Below are 24861 nucleotides of genomic sequence, written 5' to 3'. Positions count from 1 at the left end.
ACAGTAGGAAAGAATAGCAAACACGACGAGTCAAATGACAACGGACAGAGACTGATAAGTTTTGCAATAGAAAAAAATATGGTGGTAAGAAGTACACAGCTACAGCGGAAAGAGATACATAAGGGTACGTGGACATCTCCGGACGGAAAAACCGTTAACCAAATTGATCATGTAATGATAGAAAAACGACACGCGGAATTTATTACAAATGTCAGAAGTATGAGAGGAGCAGACTGCAGTTCAGACCATTTTTTAGTAAAAATTGAATGTAAAAGTGAAGTAGAAGAAAAAATAGTTGTAAAAAAGGATGCAAAAAGAACAAAATCATACGAAGTAGCTGAACTGAAAAAAGAAACAACCAGGCAAAAGTATCAAGAAGAAATAGAAAAATTGTTTTTGGAAACAAAGAATGAAGCCACAGATGTAGAAGAAAGATGGGAACAAATAAAACACATTACAAAAGAAGTAAGCAGAAAATTGATACCCAGAATTAAAAAACAGACAAGAACTAAGGAGTGGTTTGATAGGGAGTGTGTAGAGCTGTCAGAAGAGAAGAAAAAGTTAAGAATACGTATGTTGACCAACCCTAACGACAAAAACAGAGAAGAGTATAACCACGTACGAAAACAGTTAAAGAAAAGTTGCAGGAAGAAAAAGAGAGAATTCAATGAAAAAAAGTTGCAGGAGATAGAAGAAAAATTTAAAAACAATGAAATAAGATCATTTTATCAAGAGGTAAAAAAAGTAGAAAAAGGTTACCAAAGCAAAACAAGCTACATAAAGACCATAGAAGGAGAGCTAGTAAGTGAGCCGGGAAAAGTTATGAAAGAATGGAAAATGTATTTCGAAACGTTACTAAACAGTGATGATGAAGATCAGGGAGAGGACGAAGACAGAACAGAGGGTGCAGATATAAGAATAGCCGAACCAACCAAAGACGAAGTGCAAAGAGTTGTAAGCAAATTGAAAAACAAAAGTCCAGGTCCAAATGAAATAAGTGCAGAAATGCTGAAAGCAGGGGGAAGAAAACTACTGGAAAAGGTGTATGAACTGATAGAACTTACATGGAAAGAAGAAAAGATGCCTGAAGAGTGGGCCAGAGCCTGGATAATCCCATTACATAAAAAGGGGATGCAACGATGGTGCAGAATTACAGGGGTATTGCTTTGCTGGACGTGTGCTATAAGATATTTGCTAGGATTGTAAGAGAAAGATTAGAGGTATACGCAGAGAAACTAATAGGAGAATACCAAGCAGGCTTTAGAAACAATAGATCGACGACAGAGCAAATATTTAACATAAAAGAAATCCAAACAAGCTGCTACGAACATAAAATGGTTTTATATGCACTATTCATAGATTTTAAGCAGGCCTATGACAAAATTAATAGAAAAAAAATGTATGAAGCCCTACGGCAAATGGAAATACCAGAAAAACTAATCAAGTTAATAAGAATTACCTTAAATATGACATCTAACGAAATAGTGTGGAACAGTCACAAATCGGAAGAGTTTATAGTCAAAAAAGGACTTAGACAAGGTGACCCTCTATCAACTGTGTTATTTAACCTAGTTTTGGAAACAATTGTAAGGAACAGCAGAATAGAAACACAAGAAACGATCTACCGTAACGAACATCAATGCATGGCCTACGCCGACGACCTTACACTGCTAGCAAAAACTAATACCGAATTAAAGAAAATCATGAGAAGATTGGTCAGAGAGGCAAAAAAATTCGGCCTAGAAATAAATGAAGAAAAGACGAAGTATATGGTGCTAGGCAACACAGAAAGAGAACCTGTAGATATGCTAAAGTTAACAGCGTTCGATGGAAAAGAATATAAATTTAAACGAGTAAATCACTTTACATATCTAGGTGCCATTATAGATGAAAAAGGACACGAGCAAAACGAACTAAAGCACAGGATAGCTAAAGGTAACCGAAAATTAGAATATACCAAACTGTAATAAGAGCAACAGTCACCTACGGATGTGAAACATGGGTACTAAACAAAACAGAAGAAGAAATGATAGAGAGATGGGAACGCAAGGTACTGAGGACTATTTTCGGGGGAAAAAATACGGCAGATGGTTGGCAAAGAAGAAATAATCAAGAATTAAGGATGCTTTACAAGGAACCAACTATAACAAGATACACAAAGGCACAAAGAATCAGGTGGGCAGGTCATGTCGAGAGGATGGATAGGTCAAGAATGCCAAAGAAGATACTATTAAGAAAACCAGTTGGGACAAGGAGACGAGGTAGACCAAGAAAAAGATGGCACGAAAAGTTTCAAGAAGATATAGGATCGATGGAAATTACAGACTGGAAAGAGAAAGCGAAAAACAGGATACAGTGGAGAAACATAGTGCAGCAATTTTTACATAGACATTAAATCAAATTATATAACAAATATAAGACATTAGTATATATTGTCATTTGTATTATGTAAAATTGTTATTGTTAAGTTGTAAAGCCCTAGGCCTCCAAGGCCTGTAGAGCATGTTAAATAAAATAAAAATAAATAAATAAATATCTATAATAATATCAGCAGAAAAAACCAAATGTATGACAACATCTTAATACCCACTACGATGTAAAAGCGAAATTGATGGGAAAATAATAAAGAAGGAAGCAAGGTTTAGACATCTGGGAATAGATATAACCATGAGTTACGGAGATGTTGAAGAGGAAGTACGACAACAAAGCTTAAAAGCAAGTAAAGCGGCGGGATCTCTTAATGACACAATCTGGAAGAACAAACCCCTAAGACAAGACACAAAAGCAAGAATCTATAAAGCAGCAATTAGACCTATATTGACATACACGGCGGAGACAAGATTTAACACGTCTAAAACGCGACGACTACTAGAAACAACATAGATGAAAATACTCAGACGAATATCAGGGAAAAGTCTGTTGGATGGGTGACAAAACGGAAACAGGAGTGGAACGAACACATTAGTAGAATGGCAGAGGATAGGATAGTACGAATAGCACGAGATAAGTCACCAAATGGACGAAGAAGTATTGGCAGACCAAGAAAAAGATGGTGCGATAACTTAAACAATTTAGGAGGATAATATTGAAGAAAAAACTGGCTTTAAAGCCTACATACAAGAAGGAAGAAGAAGAAGAATATAGAAACAATCGATGGCTATGACATCACCTCTTCTTTTTTTCTCTTTTGTAACAATTTTAACACGACACTCTCTTCTTCCTGTTTTTTGGGAAAGTCCTGCAATAACTATAAATCTAGCAGCGCTAATGATTACATCTTCGTCTGTATCCGACATTGCGGACGGATCATCAACGAATGCGAACGTTCGCTACAATGTAAATGGTGCTACTTTGTAGAGAACAAATAATCGTGCGAACACCTACGAATTCGTTCCTTCGTTTTTGTGTTCGCGTTGAAATGCACCTTAATGGAACCCTTCGAAGTTTTTCTAGAAAAGGATGATGACCTAGTTTAAAGGATTCTTGAAGACAGAAGAAATCAGGATTGTAGGGAAAGATCGGTTTTTGTATACGCTCTTAGGAATGAGGTTTAGATAGTCGTCTAGGTAGTTGCATTAGTGTAAGATTTAGCAGTATTTAGGAGTATTTTTAGAGATGATTAGTATCGAAGTTTGTAGTGGAAAGTCATCATTCTCAGGAATTATATAAGACAATCTACGGGAGCTCAATACATGAACCTGGATTATCAGGCGTGCCCTATGCGACATGAGTAATGGACGTGACAACAGATCCATGGAAAATAGGTGTAAGTAAATACGAACTTAAACGATACGTGACGCACAATGAACATATTTGGGAGATATAATCGTATCAATTGCTTTAGTGTAATAAAAAATGACAGAGTTAGGAATAGAGGGTGTAATGAAGCTTGAATGAGGTGAAATAGCTTTTCTTGTTTGCAATAAGCATCGAGGTAGATTAATAATAATAGTTATTTGGAATAAAATTAGTTTCATTGTTATTAGGTACTTTTGAAGTACAGTTTAATAATAATAATAATAAAATTTATTAAAGTAAAGTTTCATAAAATTTTATAAAATGTACAAAGTCGGCCAATAATATGATTTTAAAATTATAACATTTACATACAAGTAAAAAACAATAATTCGCAAGTACACTACTTACATTAGTTTATATACATTTAGATAATATGCTAGTTCCATGTACTATTCATAAAAAGTTACACAAGTTAAAAATTATGGTATTGACTAAAAGTTATGGTAAAAAAGTAATATGACTGACTTTCAAAGAATAATTTGTTAGCTTTGGATGTTGGATGTTATACTTCTATTGTTTAGGTCACAGTTTTCTGTAGCTCTAGCCTTCATCACTCCAATATATCTCAATTCCTGAGATGGTATCATTAACACATATTACGCAAACTTCACCAAAACTGTCCCATCGTTCTCCAAGAAAACAGCGTGTTTGAACTTTCATATGAAGAAATACATCAAATGAATCTACAGAATCCATTTCACATATTCATATTCCATATTCATATTGTGAATATTGATGTTACACCAAGAAAACGGAAGTTACAGTTGTTCCATTATATCTTTACACAAACGTCTTAATTCATTTGCAAACAAGTTAAATCAAAACATTAAGTGAAACGTAAGTTGATATGTAACATCGTTGACATGTACCTACTACCTACTGTAAATGAAATGAAACATTTGTTGGTTAGAAAATATTAGTTGCCTTACTAGCGTAAAAAATAAATACTCAACGGAAATAATCAAATTTAGAGCGCAACAGTTAGTCGTTCTAAAAATTATTGTGTTTGAAAATGAAAATTACAATGACATCTACAAAGACTAAGTTTAAATAATATGAAAAACCAAAAAAGCCAAACAAACAAACAAACTAAATGCAAATAAGCCAATAAATGCACTAATGGCACTAACACTGAAAATGATAAACGGCCAAATTCATAGTAAACATGGTATCAAAGACATGCAGTGTTGTTTATCCTTGTTTAACTTATTGTGGTTTCTATGGACAAGCGGTTCACTTTTGCGATACTAGTTGCTATGAGCAAAAAAGATAATTAGTATAAAAAGTAATCCGTGAATAATTTCATGCGTAAAGGTATAATGGAAGAACTATAATGGTACATTTAAATCACAGCAGATTAATTAGTAACCAAAAAAGAAGAAAATTGAACTTGATATAAAAAAAAACTACTTCGAAGAGAGAAAAAGCTTGCAGTCATGAAGAATATTATTTCGTTACTTAAGAAACATAATTATTCAGAGGAAGCACTTTTGGATATTATTTCAAAAATAGGTGGACCAGAAGAAATGTTTCTAAGGCAAGATAAATAATTTAAAAATAAATCACTACCTCGACAATATTCGGAGCAACTTAACGTCTTTGCTTTGACCCTACATTATTATTCACCTGCTGCATATAATTATGTAAGAGTTTTTCAAACTTGCTTGTTGCACCCAAGAACATCGAGCAGATGGTATCAAAGTATTGATGGTGAGCCTGGCTTTACTGCCGAATCTTTTAGAGCTTTGGAAACAAAATCATTGTTAGATCATGGTAAATTTTACATTTTAATAATTATAGATGTTTAGTACACAATTCTCGGCAAAATGTTTAGTACACAATTTTCTACTCGTGGATGGTTCCCAATTCTCTGTGTACAAACTGTACTCACGCATTTCTCTTTTCAACATCTTTGGGAAAACTACAACCATAACATAAACCCAGTTATTAAAAAATTGCCTATTAATTTTACAGGCAGCATTACTAAAATTGAAGTAATACGGCTCTGTACACTGTTTACAGGTGCATACTAACCTAGGAAACGTTATCCCCGTGGAGTTTTTCTCATTCTTTCGTTAGTTATTTGTACACAGAGGAAAAGCACACGAAGCCATGGTACTATTATTATAGTCTGGGCTGATTATCGGAGAATAGGCCATTTTTTAGAAAAGTTATTTACCAGCAATTTATTGCTTCAATCGAAGCTTATGATTATATATATTAATAATATGGGTATGCAAAGTCCGCCGATAGTGTGCTACCTTTTTTATTAACAAAATGGCGCCTACAAAACGTGTTTTTTTTTCAATTTTTGCTCCATAACTCCGAACATTTTAACTTAACACCAAAAACACCCTAATAAAAATTCACCGAAATTAAATTCTGCATAAAGAAATGTTTTTCCCGATCTGCTCCGACGAAAATTTTCCTCGGAAAATGCGGGTTTTCCCAACAAAATCTTTAAATTTCAAATAAAGTTTTAGATAAGTAATTATGTACTAATAATTAAATAACTCGGTGACATAACAGCTTTCTTGGTTTAGATTATAGTTCCAGAAGCCCGTGAAAATTAAATGAATATTTTAGCAACAATTCAATAATTGTTAATTAATAATTTACGGTCGCAATAATAACCAAAATAATTATGATACACTGATCAAACTTTGAAATATTATAAAGATGAGATGCCTATTTAATATTTTGTCTACAAAATATAAATTTTTAATTTTTTTGAATAATCTTTAAATGTTTAAAAAAAATAGTTATAAACAAATTAACGTTGTTTTGAAGCTATTTCCTTTTGGAATTTTTATGATTAACTATTTAGTGGGAAATAAGCCACAATTAAATTAATAACAAATTAACGTTTCTCAGAAAGTTTTTATTATATTCTAATTTTAAAAAATAGGTAAAATGCGTATTTCAAAGATCTTGAAAATGAATGCTTTAAAACCATTTGCAAAAAAGTTATGAAACAGCAAAGTAAACATACGATTGCTACGTTGTTTATATATATTTTTTTAATTCTTTCAAAGCGTAAAAGTGAGTTTAAAGTACAAGCTAATTACTTACTAAAAATATCAATTATTAGTTTAATGGTTATATTTTAATTAAAGATTATAAATATTTTTTTTTGTAATTTACACGCGCGAAAGTAGACCTATACAGTACCGTAGCTAAATTTTCACTCGAAGCGACGACCGCCGCCCGACGTAAAGTAGTATTTGTATGCTGCGTGTCAATCGCTTCGAGTGAACATTTTAGCTCCGGCTCTGTATCAAGCCTACTTTCGCGCTAAAAATTACAAAAAAAAAAACATTTTTAATCTTTGATTAAAATATAACCATTGAACTAATGTTTGATATTTTTTGAGTAATTAGTTTGTACCATAAACTCACTTTTAAGCTTTGAAACAATTAAAACAAATTATAAACAACGGAGTAATCGTATTAGTCTAGGCGCCAGAGGGGTCACCGTGTCATATTCAATTCTGATGGACAAACTCAACGGTTTCTTATGGATTTTTTGCTGCTGATTACGAATTTCGAGGGGGAATTTCGATCCGAGTGGTCAAACAATTTAATTGTTTATAAATTGTTTATAAGGCTCTGGCTCATAAACTAAAAGAGATAAAAAAAATGTTTCAAATAAAATTTGTTCCTTAATAAAAAACGAAGAAATAACCGTTTACTAAACTTAATTCTAATAATTAGAACTCAAGATATTGTAAAATTAGTGCACAATGCAAATTGCAAAATAAGTATTTTTCGAAGCTTTATCGATCGTAACTCGGCTTCTACGCATGCAAATGAGCCTTAGAAGGTGTCGTTTTAAAGCTTAATGAACAGGCTTCCAAACAAAGTTTGTTAAATTACTTGATCTTCATTTGTTTTAAAGTTATACCCGTTTGAAGTTACAATTTTCTTAAAAATATTGTACATTCATTTGTTTATAAGGGTTTCAAGCAAATTTGAGCTATAAACATTTATACTTTAATGAACAATAATGATAGAAAAACTCAAAAGGAACAATTTAAGGTTATGAAAAGGTTCATAAGTTTATTTTTGGCCAAGATGTCGATATTTTAATGGCGCGCAATGAGGCGGAAGATCGGCTTACAGTCAATTAAGTATTTTTCGACGCTTTATCGATCGTAACTCGGCTTCTACGCAGTAAAGTGAGCTTTTCATGGTCTCATTTTAAAGCTTAATTAATAGACTTCCAAACAAAGTTGTCAAATTACTTTATCTTCATTTGTTCTAAAGTTATACTCGTTTGAAGTTATAATTTTCTTAAATAATTTGTACATTAATTTTTGTATAAGGGTTTTTAGTAAATTTGGGCAATAAACATTTATACTTTAATTAAAACTAATAATAGAAAAACTAAGAAGGTGTATTTTGAGTTTAGGAAAGTGTTCGTAGGTTTATTTTTGGCCAAGATATTGATAATATAATAGCAGACTCTGAGGCTCAAGATCAACTCACAGTCAAGTAATAAATATCATGGTAAATATACCGATCGACTGCTCTCGTGTTACACTATTTTACTCAGGAAGCCTTGACTATTCTTAATATGTCTATCAATGTCTACAATAATATAATATACTACTGTCAATTCTTACTCCATTAAAGTGTTACATTTTTTAAGCCGTACCTTGCATTTGTTAGAGGAGTCAATTTTATTTCTTTAATGTGTAGGGGAGATCAGTAGAAGCTCAAGTTCAAGTTTTTGGGGTCGCCACCCTTGTCCCCCGGCCGCCATCTTGGAAATGGTGTGAAAAGGGGTTTCGCGCTATATGTCGTAAACTAAATTAAATTAAATAAATTAAATTTCCTACAATTTTATTTCTATTACTTTTTATCGTCAAGTGACCAACAAAAAAGATATAAACAAAAATATGTAAAAAAATTTTAACAAGATTCCTTTTGGAGGTTATAACTTTTTTTCAGTTCATTTTAAAATAAAATAACATTATAGCAATTTTGTAGAGGGTTTTTCAGCGAATAATTTCCACTAAAAATTTGTTTAATTCTATTTATTTATATAGGTGTTACAGCGCTCCAAACTTGACCAGATTCTCGAATGCTCATAGGGATATAATAAAAACAATAGTTAGGCTTACTTTTCTATAGTATTTTTACTACAAAAACGTTATTACGTAGGTCAAAATTTTTGACGTAAGAGAACTGTCAAAACATTAGAATGTGACTTTTCATTATTGCCGTGTTTATAATAAACATAACCGTGTTTATAATAAACATAACAATAATGAAAAGTCACATTCTAATGTTTTGACAGTTCTCTTACGTCAAAAATTTTGACCTACGTAATAACGTTTTTGTAGTAAAAATACTATATCTATATATATTTTTTAATCATACAATTTATTATGATTTTAATATTCCTATGCTATTATTAATCTGTTTTTGACCTTTCTCCCCACTATAAAACTTATAACCCGAAGCATATATAGAAACGGCCCAAGAAGTTGGAGGACAAATTCGCCGGTTCAGAAGAAGAATGACGCAACCACATATTGCAAAATTCTTAAGAAGAGCAAAAAACAAATTTCTGTTATCAAAATCATAAAGTATGATCAAAATTAGCCATTCACCACACCGTGGTCAGGATCTCGAGATATAAGCGTTTTTTGGGGTGTGCCGCTTGTTTATGAAGTAACATAACTTTTTTCCTATTGTATATTTTGACTTAAAATTTTTCAAAAAACTTCTTCATGAATTATATTTTATTGTTGTGTCGGTTAAAATTATAAACTAAAAAGTTTGTCACAAATTATTATTTTGTAATTAAAGTAATTAAATTGTTTATAACAATTTTTTGACCACTCGGATCGAAATCCCCCCTCGAAATTCGTAATCAACAGCCAAAAATCCATAAGAAACCGTTGAGTTTGTCCATCAGAATTGAAAATGACACGGTGACTTCTATTTGGCGCCTAGACTATATGTTTACTTTGCTGTTTCATAACTTTTTTGCAAATGGTTGGAAAAAAATTTTAAAGCATTCATTTTCAAGACCTTTGAAATACGCATTTTAAGTATTTTTTAAAATTAAAATATAATGAACAATTTCTGAGAAATGTAAATTTGTTTATAACTATTTTTTTTAAACATTTAAAGATTATGCAAAAAAAATGAAAAATTTATATTTTGTCGACAAAATATTAAATAGGCATCACATCTTTATAATCTTTCTAAGTTTGATCAATGTCTCATGATTATTTTGGTTGTTATTGCGACTGTAAATTGTTAATTAACAATTGAATTGTTGCTAAAATATTCGTTTAATTTTCACCGGCTTCTGCAGTTATAATCTATACCAAGAAAGCTTTTATTTCAGCAAGTTATTTAATTATTGATAAATAATTAGTTGCCCAAAAAATTTATTTGAAAATTCGAGATTTTGTTGGGAAACCCCACATTTTCCGAGGAAAATTTTCGTCGGAGCAAATTGGGAAAAACATGCCTCTATGTAGAATTAAATTGTAAAGTCTTCGGAGTTATAGACCAATAATTGAAAAAAACACGATTTGGGGGCGCCATTTTGTAAATAAAAAAAGTAGCACACTGTCTGCTGACTTTGCATACCTATATTATTAATATATAGGATCATAATATTCGATTCCAGCAATAAAATTGCTGGTATTGTCGAAGCGAAGATCGGTGGAATATGCGCATTTTATCAATGAAATTGGATATTTTTAAGATATTCCAGAAGCCGCTACAGATCATAGGCGTAACCAGGATGATCCTAAGGGGGGTTACAACTACCTGAAAGGGGGGGGTTACAACTACTGGAAGGTCTCTGAGGGTTATGGTGTTAAGCGTGTAGAGCTCAAAGTACATCCCAATGGGGGGGGGGGTTACAACCCCCAAAACCCCCCTGGTTACGCCTATGCTACAGATAATATGTTTTAACGACCTATTAATCATTCAGAATTACCCAACGGATATTAGTACAGTTAAAATAATTAAGACGATAACCGGACAACATTGATTTAATGAGTAAAATTTAGTTTTTTTTTACTTTAATGACAAAAAAGCAAGCCCATTAGCAGAACCCAATTAAAAATTATTTTGCACATCATATTTGAAACATTATTTGGTTGAAAAATCTCATTTTTGTTGGCAAAAAAAATATATTAATTTGTTTGGACTAAATTACAGTTGTGCTTATCTTAAAAAGGATATGTTACTATCAACATTCGCACAGTGTTGCCAAACTGAATTTTGTTATTTTGGGTGTAAATTTTTTCCACGGATCTCCGAGGGTACTATAAATAACCTTTCTTTGTACTTTACTAATTAGATCAACGTATTATAACTATTTTTTTTTTCAAAATTTAAAGATTATGCAAAAAAACGACAAATTTATATTTTGTCGATAAAATATTAAATAAGCATCTCATCTTTATAATTTTTACAAGTTTGATCAATGTATCATGATTATTTTGGTTATTATTGCGATCGTAAATTGTTAATTAACAATTGAATTGTTGCTAAAATATTCGTTTAATTTTCACCGGTTTCTGGAATTACAATCTATACCAAGAAAGCTTTGATGTCACTAAGTTATTTAATTATTGATTAATAATTACTTACCTAAAACTTATCTCTATGCAGAATTTAATTGCGGTGAATTTTTATTTGGGTGTTTTTTATGTAAAGTTAAAATCTTCGGAGTTATAGAGCAATAATTGAAAAAAATAATGTCTATTAAGCCAGATCATCCATTTCATAAGTCCATATTTGGAATAGTTTCATATTTTTTTGCTAATTTTTTGCTAATTTATTACCACAAAAACAAATTTTTTGCTCCACCCCTAACCGAGAAACAATGGTTGATGTAGCTTAATATTATGTCACATCATCGATAGCCATATCTCGCGAACCTAAAGAGCTAGAAAATCGTACGACGCGGCATATTTTTTTGCTAATTTATTGCTGTCGATCTGCATATGCAACATACCCCAAAACCACCCCTGCTTCCCTTACAGCTAAACAACACCCCCAAAAAACAACGAAAAATCTTGAAAAATGATTTTTGTGATATAGTTGACGGTTGATATTTAATTGCTAATTTTTTGCTGTCATTAGCCGTAAAAAACAAATTTTTTGCTCCACCCCTAACCGAGAAACAATGGTTGATGTAGCTTAATATTATGTCACATCATCGATAGCCATATCTCGCGAACCTAAAGAGCTAGAAAATCGTACGACGCGGCATATTTTTTTGCTAATTTATTGCTGTCGATCTGCATATTCAACATACCCCAAAACCACCCCTGCTTCCCTTACAGCTAAACAACACCCCCAAAAAACAACGAAAAATCTTGAAAAATGATTTTTGTGATATAGTTGACGGTTGATATTTAATTGCTAATTTTTTGCTGTCATTAGCCGTAAAAAACAAATTTTTTGCTCCCCCCTAACCGAGAAACAATGGTTGATGTAGCTTAATATTATGTCACATCATCGATAGCCATATCTCGCGAACCTAAAGAGCTAGAAAATCGTACGACGCGGCATATTTTTTGCTAATTTATTGCTGTCGATCTGCATATGCAACATATCCCAAAACCACCCCTGCTTCCCTTACAGCTAAACAACACCCCCAAAAAACAACGAAAAATCTTGAAAAATGATTTTTGTGATATAGTTGACGGTTGATATTTAATTGCTAATTTTTTGCTGTCATTAGCCATAAAAAACAAATTTTTTGCTCCACCCCTAACCGAGAAACAATGGTTGATGTAGCTTAATATTATGTCACATCATCGATAGCCATATCTCGCGAACCTAAAGAGCTAGAAAATCGTACGACGCGGCATATTTTTTTGCTAATTTATTGCGGTCGATCTGCATATGCAACATACCCCAAAACCACCCCTGCTTCCCTTACAGCTAAACAACACCCCCAAAAAACAACGAAAAATCCTAAAAAATGATTCTCATGATATGGTTGACAGTTGATGTTCAATAACAAATTTTTTTCTATGATAAGTTCTATCGATCCAAAGCTTATTTTAAATGTTTTTTAATGATACTTATGCACGTATTATAAAAATTGAGTTATCCATCGCATTTTTTCGGTATGTCAAAAAAAAAGTGTTTCATTTTTTGTTTATTACATTTTCTGTTATATCTCGAAAACTGCTCGATGGATTTTAATGATCCTCATCTCTTTTTATTTTGTTAAACGTGCAAAAATATGAATTTTTCATTTTACCATATCAATGTATATCGAACCATATCTCCGAGATTTATCGATCGATTTTTGACTATTATTAAATATAAGTCACTTCGATACCACTCCGGCTACACTCATAAAAAAAGTAGTTACCGATCTTAGAAAAAGCGTTCTTGAACGAAGAAAGGCTGTTTTCTAGAGCCAAGAGTAAAATAAATTACAACCAAGAATTTTTTTTCAATACATTCTTATGAAGAATAAGTTCTTGGCTATAGTTTATTTTACTCTTTGCTGTAGAAAACAGCCTTTCTTCGTTCAAGAACGCTTTTTCTAAGATCGGTAACTACTTTTTTTATGAGTGTAGCCGGAGTGGTATCGAAGTGACTTATATTTAATAATAGTCAAAAATCGATCGATAAATCTCGGAGATATGGTTCGATATACATTGATATGGTAAAATGAAAAATTCATATTTTTGCACGTTTAACAAAATAAAAAGAGATGAGGATAATTAAAATCCATCGAGCAGTTTTCGAGATATAACAGAAAATGTAATAAACAAAAAATGAAACACTTTTTTTTTGACATACCGAAAAAATGCGATGGATAACTCAATTTTTATAATACGTGCATAAGTATCATTAAAAAACATTTAAAATAAGCTTTGGATCGATAGAACTTATCATAGAAAAAAATTTGTTATTGAACATCAACTGTCAACCATATCATGAGAATCATTTTTTAGGATTTTTCGTTGTTTTTTGGGGGTGTTGTTTAGCTGTAAGGGAAGCAGGGGTGGTTTTGGGGTATGTTGCATATGCAGATCGACCGCAATAAATTAGCAAAAAAATATGCCGCGTCGTACGATTTTCTAGCTCTTTAGGTTCGCGAGATATGGCTATCGATGATGTGACATAATATTAAGCTACATCAACCATTGTTTCTCGGTTAGGGGTGGAGCAAAAAATTTGTTTTTTACGGCTAATGACAGCAAAAAATTAGCAATTAAATATCAACCGTCAACTATATCACAAAAATCATTTTTCAAGATTTTTCGTTGTTTTTTGGGGGTGTTGTTTAGCTGTAAGGGAAGCAGGGGTGGTTTTGGGATATGTTGCATATGCAGATCGACAGCAATAAATTAGCAAAAAATATGCCGCGTCGTACGATTTTCTAGCTCTTTAGGTTCGCGAGATATGGCTATCGATGATGTGACATAATATTAAGCTACATCAACCATTGTTTCTCGGTTAGGGGGGGAGCAAAAAATTTGTTTTTTACGGCTAATGACAGCAAAAAATTAGCAATTAAATATCAACCGTCAACTATATCACAAAAATCATTTTTCAAAATTTTTCGTTGTTTTTTGGGGGTGTTGTTTAGCTGTAAGGGAAGCAGGGGTGGTTTTGGGGTATGTTGAATATGCAGATCGACAGCAATAAATTAGCAAAAAAATATGCCGCGTCGTACAATTTTCTAGCTCTTTAGGTTCGCGAGATATGGCTATCGATGATGTGACATAATATTAAGCTACATCAACCATTGTTTCTCGGTTAGGGGTGGAGCAAAAAATTTGTTTTTGTGGTAATAAATTAGCAAAAACTTAGCAAAAAAATATGAAACTATTCCAAATATGGACTTATGAAATGGATGATCTGGCTTAATAGACATAAAAAAATACGATTTGTCGGCGCCATTTTGTTTATAAAAAAGTAGCACACTATCTGCGGACTTTGCATACCTATATTATTAATATATAGGATCTTATAATTCGATTCCAGCAATAAAATTGCTGGTAAATAACTTTTCCATTGTAACATGGTACGTGTACCCTTAGCATTGAATGGAACCTCTACTAAATAAAATATAATATAGTTTACATTAACCCATTAACCGCCAAGCAAAGAAATACTGCAATAATATGTAATATATTTGATTAACTAGAGTAAAATAAACTTAAACATTCGTAAAAAAATTGTTTCACACTTTGATAATGGCAGGTGTCACAACAACAAAATGGTTCGTTTTCGAACCTTTGGCGGAAATGAGATATAAAAATTGAAATACACAATTTTATTTTTTGTGAAAAGTCTCAAAACATTTAGAGTGTAAATGGACCTGGAAGTTTTGATAAACAAAAATAGTATGGTTAGAACATTGCCTACACCTTTTTTCTCAAAAACGAAGTCGAACGGCCCTCTATCTTTTTTAGAAATTATTTTAGATATTTCCAGTTTACACTTTCCAATCCTGTATCTTGCACTGTGCCAGTTGCATAAATTCGACAAATCGACATATTGTCTACAACACTACACAACCTCCCTTATGTAGCTCCCTCCCCCCTCCCCCACCCTAGATTATAACAAAACTGAATACCAGAATACCCGTCTTTCTAAAGGTACGTATCCACTACGTTCGTAATATTCGACCACCGAGGGTGCCTCACGATCGTTGGCGCACTGTTACACGGTCCGGGAGTGCCTACCATTCACTATGTTCACAAACCGCTTGCGCTCCGCGCTCCATGCTACTGCTACCATCTACATGCATGCGCTCCTCTACATATAAACCGCCACCTATTGGACCGTTGAGGCGGAGCGCACACTGTTGCATGGTCCGAGAGCGCCAACCATCCACTATGCTCACGGACTTCTTGCACTTCGCGCTCTCTGTAACTGCTCCAATCGATACGGTATGCGCTCCCTTACATAAAAACCGCCACACATTGGAACGTCGAGGCAGAGTGCGCACCATTGCACAGTCCGGGAGCGCCAAACGTGTCCACTATGTGGAGCAGTTGCAGGAGCTCGGAGCGCAAGAATAGTGGATACGTGTTTTTACACATAATAAAGAAATATCCCAACAAATTACTGCCTGTGCATCACCTTGAACTTATTCCTGATCAGACAGGATTATCACAGTCGTTATCGAACCATTATTTTCAAACACGAGATTTGATGACAGAAAATTTTTTTTTGGTTTTTTTATAGCAATTGGTGTACAAATAGGTTAAAAAAATAATGTTTTATTTTATTTGACCACAAAAGTGTTATGCCAATAAAATTACTACAGTAAAAATAAAGTTGTGTCGAAGGATTGAAAATGTCGGACATTTAGAAAATATTTTTGTGATGAAAGCATGAGTTTGGAAATTAAACAAAATTAAATTTAGTTACACTTATATCTTCTGGTTGCTTAAAAAATACAAAGATTTAAAAAAAATTAACGAATTGTCAAAAAAAAATTCTACAAAATAATGGTGCGTTTTCGCACCTTTGGCGCTAAATGGGTTAAGGTACATATTCGGCAATAACCGCTATTGAACTTATCCATGTTATTATTTAGTTATTGTATATATAAACCAACCGGAGAAGCTACGAGACATTCAGATTAATCGATTTGTCACGATGAAGAAATAATACCTTAGTTGTTGTTTACAAATACACCGTTGTTTAATTGTTTTAAACTAACACTGTGAAGTTCAAATATAATTATAGTGAAAATGGTATTTTATTATACATCCAAATAAATCTTTACACGGATTAGACCCAAGCTACGAAATAAGGACATTCTTTTAGGCACATGGAACGTGCTAAGCTGGTTCAGGCCCGGAATTGCAACACATGCCATAAAACAGCTTCAAAAATATAAGATGGACGTAACAGCGATCCAGGAAATGAGATGGACAGGATCGGGAAGCCTGCAAATGGAAAATTCCCTGGTTTTCTGGTCAGGAGAAGAGGAAAGGCACGAATTTGGATGTGGGTTTGTAGTTAACGGAAAACTCAAGTCTGCCATAATTGATTTCAAACCAATCAACAAGCGCATGTGTTCTCTAAGGCTTAAAGGAAAATGGTTTAACCTAACCCTCTTCTCAACCCACGCACCAACTGAAGAAGCAAATAAAGACGATAAGGAGGAATTTTATGAAATTCTAGAACAACAGTACAGAATGGCACCCAGACACGACGTCAAAATCATACTGGAAGACTTCAATGCCAAACTAGGTAAAGAGGACCATCTTAGAGCGGTGATCGGTACACATAGCTTACACGATAACACCAATGATAACGGATCAAGATTGGCAGAGTTCGCTGTAGCCAACAATATGGTAGTGAAAACTACATAGTTCCAAAGGAAAAATATACATAAAGTAACCTGGGTGTCAAATGACGGAATCACACGAAACCAGATAGACCACGTGCTCATCGACGGAAGACACTCTAGCAATATCATCGGCGCACACAGTTTAAGGGGAGCAGAAAGTGACTCTGACCACTTCCTGGTCAGAATAAAATCATCCAAAGCAACGCCAACAAGGAAACAGATGGGACATTTCAAGGCTCGATCTACCTGATAATGAACGCCAATATCAGTCACTGATCCAAAATAAATTGCAGACAATGGAAGAAGAAGAGACATCAACACCAGAATTGACCATAGACCAGAAATTGCAAAATATAACAAACGCCATAGAAAGCGCCGCAGCGGTAACGATAGGGAAACAAAAGAATAACAAGAAGAAAAACCAGTGGTTTGACCAGGAGTGCGAACAAAGCTTACAGCAGAAAGCAATCAAGAGGCTGGAGCTACTAACGCGACCTACAGAAGAGAACAGGGAAGACTACAACAGAGTAAGGACTCAAACGAGAAGACTTTTGAGAAGAAAAAAGAAACAGTACCTAGAAGTACGAATACAGCAACTCGAGGAGGAACATAGAATCGGTCAGTCTAGACAGTTTTATAGGGACATAAAAACAATGACGGGCAACACGATCAACAGCCCAAGATTTATAAAAGACGATGCAGGACAATTGCTCACTGACGACGAAGAGATAAGCCGCCAATGGAGAAAGTATTTTGAGCAACTCTTAAATACAGAAAACCCCACAACGACAGGGCAACAAAGACAGTACCAGTTAGCCGAACCTGAAATACAAGGGCCCACACTAGTTGAAGTAAAGTCTGCAATTTCGTCCCTAAAAAACCATAAAGCCCCAGGCCCAGACGGCATACAGGCGGAACTACTAAAAAAAGGGGGAGACAAACTACATCTTGAGATATATCATCTTATAAGAGAAGTCTGGGAAAGAGAAGAAATACCGAAACACTGGCATGAAAGCCATATAATACCTATTCACAAGAAGGGAGACAAACAAATATGTCGGAACTATAGAGGAATATCGTTAATTAATACAACATACAAGATTATATCCATAATACTGTTTAGAAGATTAACTCCATACGCAGAGGAAATAATAGGCGACTACCAAAGCGGATTCAGACCGGGAAGGTCGACTATAGACCAGATCTTCGTCCTACGCCAGGTGTTGGAAAAAAACTGGGAATTCAACCGCGATGTACACCAAATCTTCGTGGACTTCAAACAAGCTTACGATTCTGTTAGCAGAGAAGCATTGTGGGAGACTATGGTAGAAATGGGAGTACCTGGAAAACTGGTACGATTAGCAAAGGTGAGCACGGAGAACGCTTCCGCACGAATCAGAGTTGGCAGCAACACGTCGGAGGAATTCCTCATTGACACCGGACTTAGACAAGGAGATCCTCTCGCCCCCCTGCTGTTTAACTGGAACATGCAGTAAGGAAAGCTCAGCCACAACTGACAAACGGATTTGCCGCCCAAGGATCAAAAATACTATTAGCCTTTGCGGATGACGTGGACACAATTGCACAATCCACCAGAGATGCAAAAGAAGTTTTCACCCTATTCGAGAACGGAGCCAAGGAAGTTGGTCTTAAGGTCAACGAGGACAAGACCAAGTACATGGTGGTTACGAAGAACCCAAGACCAAGGGTTAGACAAAACGTAACAATTAATGAATACAATTTTGAAGTCGTCAAATAATTTAAGTACTTGGGAGCGATCATAACATCTGAAAATAACTATGAAAAGGACGTGGCAGCCAGGATTATTGCAGGAAACAGGGCATATTACTCGTTAAGGACCCTACTTAAATCAAAAATACTCTCAAGACCAGCAAAAATAAGAGTATATAAGACAATAATTCGTCCCACAATAACGTATGGAAGCGAAACCTGGACTCTGAATCAGCGGGAAACAACAAAATTACTGGTACTTGAAAGAAAGATACTGCGGACTATCTATGGGCCTTGCAGAGAAGAGACAACAGGAGAATGGAGAAGAAGACACAATGATGAACTCCAGACAGTATACGGAGATGAAAACATAGTACGCTACATTAAATCAAACAGAATACGATGGGCGGGTCACGTACTAAGATCAAGTGACGAAAGACTTCTAAACGCCACATTCTGGGAAAGGCCCGATGGAAAAAGGTCAGTTGGTCGCCCAAGAAAGAGATGGAAGGACGCAGTAGCCAGCGATCTACGCAAAATGGGAGTACAGCAATGGGAAATAGCTGCTCAGGACCGACAACAATGGAGGGAAATAGTAAACGCGGCCAAGACTTACATAGAGTTGTAGAGCCAAATGATGATGATGAAATAAATCTTGGACTTAGAGCGCTATACCTCAGCCACCTGACGTATTACCACTCATGGCGATCTGCCTAATTAGAAAAGCATGCTAAGCTCCAGCCTTTTTGGACCCGAAGGGAAAATATGCAGAAAATAGCTGTTATAAACTAGAAATGAGAAGCAAAACGTCCAATAGAGAACCGAACCAAAGTCGACACAGAGGAGAAACTTTAAGAGGACAATCCAAAGAAGCGGTCCAGGTGTAAAGAGACAAAGTAAGAATTTATCCTATTTTTATACTTCCTTTATCGAACTTTTATTATTATTTTCAAATTTTTATTATGATGGAACCGAGTATAAGATATTGACATTATTTTATAGGGAATCTAAAATATAACATTATTCTTTAATAACATGACATTTTACTAATGATATAACTTAATATAATATATATTCCGCTTCCATACAAAGTCAGTCCAGTAATAGGTAAATGAATGAACTATGTCAGACCAGTGAAACAATGTCAGCCCATATACGCGGCTCCGGATTGTTTCTCGCAGTTTTCTACATCAATTTGCATATTTTATTTACTATTGCGGAAGAAAATGATAGAGTATGGCATTATCCACTGCAAATGATACCAACATGCCTATATTTGAGCTACATATAGTCAAAAAGTTGAAGGCAAAATTAAAGTAAAGTGGCTCAACATTGTACGAAAGATTGTTTTGTTAGTTCCTAAGAATTCCGTATAAAATTATATACACGGCGCGAGTTGCGTCTATCTGTATATATTTTAAAATGAACAATCCCAAGCCATTCGAGTTGGCAACAGCGCGAGCATTTGGGTGCTGCATTCTTTGTCAATATAATATGTATGTACCTACAATATTATTTCGCTAACGAAAGTAGGTATCATTTTTTGAAGCGAGGGGACAATTTTACTAACGGATTTAACCCTGGAATGCATAAGCAAATATTTCTACGTTTTGGCATAATATGAGTCTCTCAGAGTCGCTATGTAAATAAAGTACTAAAATAGATATTTTCTTTAATAGTTGTCTAATATTTATTTAATATTTCTTTATTTATAATGATATAATATTTTAGGCATTAAATATATTTCATATAAGCATAAATAAATAATAAATACCTGCTAAGGAACTACACTGGAGGATGACCAAACGTCCCATAAAAACGGGATTGTCCCGTTTTTTAACGATTTATCCCGGAGTCCCGAAAGAGTATCTTGGGACGCCTAATAGACGGAGAGCTAGAGCCGAAAAATCATCGTCATAAGTAATATGGAGCTTTTCCTGTGAAATGTGTCCATTGTATATTGACAATTATGAATTATGACCCCTTTCAGGCTGACACACAGTGGTTCCAAATGCTGAAAACGTGGTCATGAGGCGAAAAAAGGAGTCCCTATTTAGGGATTTTCATGTGTACAGTTGTTTTCTCATACTATCGTAGAGTCCAAATTCGCAGATATGAGGATCAGACTGGATGTATTCTGGTTCACAACTCAGGTACAAGTGGGCCATGTCCGGGGTTATTTTGGCCGGCAGAGAAAGTGAAAAAGAACTCCTATATTTAAAACGCTGTAAAACGTTTTATAGTTTATCAATTTTATCGCTGTAAAGCAGATTCTTCTTTTTTAAGTATGTAGTAATGTAAGATGTAACTTAAATCAACATTTATTAACAATAAATGCATTAAATTTGTTAATGCATAAATAGTGAAAATATACTTGAAATAATTAAAAATTTGTAAAAATGCATTCCAAAAGTACAAAATTCTGCATAATTCTGCGACTAATGTTTATTAATCTTAAAATATATAGTAAGGAGATACAGAATCACTTTGGTTTAGCTGCCTATGCATTGCTGGCAGTTGTTTGAATACAAAAGTGGGAAATGACGCATATTGCATGATTCTGGCGATTGTTGAGTATGTATGGGCAGTTGTATATAAGTAATAGGTTCTGAATATTGTACTTCATAAAGAAAATGTATTGGTAATCAGCAGTTTCAAAAGTCCCTTATAGTATAACATTTTAAACAAAAATGCGTCTAAAATAAAATTTTCGAACTTCTTTCGTCCATATTGGATCCGCCATTTTGTTAAAAAAAAATAATGTCAGATTTGTAATCAGCTACCTTAACCTACCAAATTTGACAAAAAAATTTCCTTTTTGATTGATATTTTCAATTTCTTTCCGCCATGTTGGATCCTCCATTTTGTTTTTCAGAAAAAATAATGCCAGATTCGTAATCAGCGATGCCAAAAACCCTTAAGAACGAAAGTAGTTTCAAAACGGATAAACAATATACGCTTTTAAAGGTTCATGACCACGTTTTCGGCATTTGGAACCACTGTGTGACACCTCAGTGGATACAGAAAGTAGCAATAAGTGATGAAAGGGGAAAGTTAGTGCAGTCATTAAAGGTTTTCACCTCCTATTTTGTTAAACCTTCATCGATTTATATTAAAATTGGTGACAGGCTAGAGCATACCTCAAGAAACAAAACTGATTCTGGGGGTGGATACCACCCCTTCTCGGGGTGAAAACTATTTTATTAAAAATAACCCCACAAATGCAGCGGTGCAGAAGGCAAAGGGAAACCACTGCACTATTTTCCCAAGATAATTTCTTCCCATAACGATGACAATTTCGGTTAGTGAAGACGTAATGTGTAGCGACCCGACTCACGCTCGGCGCCATCTCGGTTCCGGGTCGGATGGTGTGAAATTTGCTACCGGCTGCCAAGGTGTGAGGGACCAGGCACCTGGCAGAAATTGTGCGACTGAATCCAAATTTTCATTTAATTTAAGAAAATGTCAGCGAATTGGTACATGGAACGTCCAGGGACTATCCAAAACCCTGGAAAGTTACACATAATTGAAAAAGAAATGGCAGACCACAATCTTTCGGTACTGGGACTCTCAGAAACTCACTGGAGAGGAAAAGGGCATTTTAAAACAACTGCTGGCAACGTCGTCTATTTTTCAGGCCCAGATAACAAAAGTACAAATGGAGTTGCAATAATTGTACCCTCTAAACTTAACGACTGCGTAATTGGATATAATACTATTGATGACAGGATAATATCCCTTAAAATGAGAATATCCACCAATACCCTACACCTTGTCCAGGTATACCTACGCTCCTACAACAGCTGCACAAGAAGAAGACATCAACAGGTTCTATGGTCGTCTAGAAGAAACTGTTCGCGCTATTCCAAATCGTGAACTCGTCATAATTTTAGGAGATTTTAACGCCAAAGTGGGGTCATCTAATGAAAATATGGAAGAAGTGCTGGGCAAAAATGGACTGGGACAGAGAAATGAGAATGGCGACCGTCTAGTGGAGTTCTGTGTAGAACAACATCTTACAATTACAAACACGTTATATCAACATCATCCACGGAGATTATACACATGGCGCAGCCCAGATGGACGAACAAGGAATCAAATAGACTACATCCTAATAAGATCAAGATGGAAGTCGTCGTCCATCAACTGTAAAACATATCCTGGCGCAGACTGTGGAAGCGATCATCAACTCCTGGTATTGAACGTTGAACTGACTTCGTTTTAAAGTCCCCAAAAGAAGACCACAGAGAAAAGTCATGTTTCTAAGTCCATCAAAAATCAATGACTTCCAACAAAACCTAGAAGATGCTCTTTCTTTAGACCAAGTAGATAGTGACCCTGAGAGCACGTGGATCTATCTCAAAGATAAGGTAATCGAGGCTGCAAAAGACTGTGAGGCAGCGGTTTCCACTGGCCGTAAGCCATGGATATCCGATAATACGTGGACTGTGATTCAACGCAGAAAAGAACATAAAACTAGATACGGAACAAACGATGAATACAGAGCGTTATCGAGAGAAATCAGAAAACAGTGCCACAAAGATAAAGCTGATTACATCTCTCAAATATGCAGAGAGATAGAGGAACATGGCTGTCGAAATGAACCGAGGGACTTATTCCAGAAGATCAAACTCCTTACCAGAGAATTTAAACCTCAAACGTGGTCTGTAATAGATAAGGAAGGTAATTTAAAGACCGATACTGATGAAATATTGGAAACATGGCGAAACTACTGTGGCGAGCTATTTAAAAATAACGAGGTATCAGCAGAAAATCAGTGGCCTTCTGACTACCCTAGGGAACCTACTGTCTTACTCGCTGAAATCAAAGATGCAATTAAATCGCTAAAGAGAAATAAATCCCCAGGCATTGATTCAATGCCATGTGAAATACTACAGTTACTAGGTGACAAAGGATTACATATCATCCATTCTATCTGTGTCGCTGTTTGGAATTCAGGAAAATGGCCATCTGATTGGTGTACCTCAATTTATATCCCACTACACAAAAAAGGAACTACTACCAGATGTGAAAACTACCGCACACTGTCACTAATAACACATGCTAGTAAAATCTTGTTGCATATCATTAAAAACAGATTAAAAACCTATCTACATTACCAATTACCTCAGGAACAAGCGGGGTTTGTAAAGGGTAAAGGTACAAGGGAACAAATCCTGAACCTGAGACAACTCATTGAAAAGTCTAGAGAATTTCAAGTACCTATAATTATATGCTTGGTTGACTACCAAAAGGCATTTGATTGTGTAAGCTGGATAAATCTGTGGTCAATTTTAATAGAAATGCACCTGGTGACACTTATTAAAAATATGTACCAGTCTAATATAGCGACAGTCCGACTAGATCAGAAGTTCTTAAACCAATTCAAGACCGAGAGAGGTGTTAGACAAGGATGCGTGTTGTCACCTGACTTATTTAACATTTATGGTGAACATGTCATGAGGATGGTTTTAGAAGGATGGGCGTGGAGTAACAGTAGCTGGTAGGAAAATCTCCAATTTAAGATTTGCTGATGACACTACACTTATAGCAGCAAATGAGCAAGAAATGTTTGATCTTCTGCGAAGACTTGAGTACGAAAGCAATAGAGTTGGTCTGAAAATCAATAAAGCTAAGACAAAAATAATGGTGGTCGACAGATTTGACACTATTCAACTGACTAACATATTACAGGAATACCAGATAGTAAACACCTTTGTCTATCTCGGGTCTAGTATAACTAACGATGGTAACTGTGAAGCAGAAGTTCGAAGACGTATTGGCATGGCAAAAAATGCGATGAGTCGCCTAACTAAAGTTTGGAAAGACAGATCTATCTCTCAAAATATCAAGATGAGACTGGTGAATGCCCTTGTATTCTCAATATTTCTATACGGAGCAGAGACTTGTATCCTTGGAGCATGCGAGCGCCAAAAAATTGATGCCTTTGAGATGTGGTGCTGGAGAAGAATGCTGCGCATACCTTGGACAGCTCATAGGACAAACGTTTCC

At 34.8% G+C, this 24861-nt stretch overlaps 1 protein-coding gene across 2 annotated transcripts in view; it reads right to left on the bottom strand.

The window, feature by feature from the left end:
• LOC126878929 (beta-catenin-like protein 1) overlaps positions 1-24861 on the bottom strand; it is a 249890-nt gene that overhangs the window by 32616 nt on the left and 192413 nt on the right. The gene's annotated exons all lie outside the window — the stretch shown is intronic.

The sequence above is a fragment of the Diabrotica virgifera genome, chromosome 1 (genome assembly GCF_917563875.1).
Source record: "Diabrotica virgifera virgifera chromosome 1, PGI_DIABVI_V3a".
Taxonomy (NCBI): domain Eukaryota; kingdom Metazoa; phylum Arthropoda; class Insecta; order Coleoptera; family Chrysomelidae; genus Diabrotica; species Diabrotica virgifera.
Note: the sequence above shows the minus strand (reverse complement) of the source record. Positions and strands in the feature narration are given on the sequence as shown.